The sequence below is a fragment of the Populus euphratica genome, unplaced genomic scaffold (assembly GCF_000495115.2).
Source record: "Populus euphratica unplaced genomic scaffold, PopEup_1.0 scaffold85.1, whole genome shotgun sequence".
Lineage (NCBI taxonomy): Eukaryota > Viridiplantae > Streptophyta > Magnoliopsida > Malpighiales > Salicaceae > Populus > Populus euphratica.
Window position 1 is genome coordinate 845,902 of NW_011499898.1, and position 1,225 is coordinate 847,126.

At 39.1% G+C, this 1,225-nt stretch overlaps 1 pseudogene; it reads right to left on the bottom strand.

The window, feature by feature from the left end:
* Positions 1 to 814, bottom strand: part of LOC105132383 (transcription factor MYB1R1-like) — a 1,938-nt pseudogene extending 1,124 nt beyond the window's left edge.
* Positions 815 to 1,225: the final 411 nt, after the last annotated feature.

Genomic DNA, 1,225 nt, shown 5'->3' on the forward strand with positions numbered 1-1,225 from the left:
CCTACTTTCTGCAACCCCAACAAGAAAAGTTTGTGTTCTTCCTCTGTCCATGGAACCCCTGTAAATTAATTAGCACACGTAAAATCCAGTCATCACATATTCTAGATGAATTCTCCCGGCCAAAAGAAGAAAAACCTGTACGGTTGTAGCCGTAAGAAGACCTGATGACGATCGATCCAAGATCTAGCAGAGCTAGTTAATCTAAATATCTACGTACGTACCTCTTTTGCGCTCGCGGCTTCTGCCAGAGGCGTGAACGACGTCGTCGGATTCATAACCGGCGGCTACATCGGCGTTGGGTTCCTCGTGAGGCTGTTCATCATACTGCGAGAGATTGTTCATGCTATAACTTTTTCGAAAAGAAGCAGCTACTTCAGTGACCCTCACACCAAACAGCATAATACCAGTAGAACTATTCTGATCCCCACCAGCTGGACTCTCCCCGCATGTGCGCGAGTTGTGGCCGTTGTTTCCGCACTGTGAGCAACTGCGAGGCATCATGTTCGGTTTCTTCTTGTGATCAGAGACAGGACTATGGTAATAATAACACTTCTACTATTCCATGCAAGAGCTAGAGGGAGAGAAAAAGTGAAACGAGAGAGGAAACTAAAAATGGCCTGTGATGGAAAATCTGAGCGAAGGCAGGGTAGTGGTTGTCTTCAGGGTGAGAATTTTGGGGGTCCTCCAGTTTTTAATGAATCTATACGGGCAAAGCGTGGACTTTTTTTAATCGCAAATGGCAAAGTAAAGCTATGGTGCTTCGCCTGGTGCTGGTTGTTCTGTGCTGTAATAATATCCAATGGCAAAATTCTTTTCAGATCAAGGAATCATGATGGGTTTTATTTAGATATTTTTTTAACTTGTATTATGGTTAATTGATGTAGACGACTGTAGAAAATTTCATAGCTTTGAACGGTCAACTGTGGTGAATGATGCACAAAACCTCAACAAGTTTGTTATGGAATGGGTGGATGAAGTTTAATCGAATAAGTGACTTCTATTGGCCCAATTTAAAAAAGAGTTGGCTAGTTGTGATTACTTTTATTTTTATTTTTGTGTTTTAACTTAATTTTAATTTTAATCTTCTTACCTTATAAAGATTGCTTTTGGTTTATTTAAAGAGTTGCAAATTAAACTAAAAAGAAAATCAATAATAAAATTTCAAATTAATACTTTATGTGGGCATCGTTTTTTAGATATTTTTTATGTTGTTTTCTATTACATC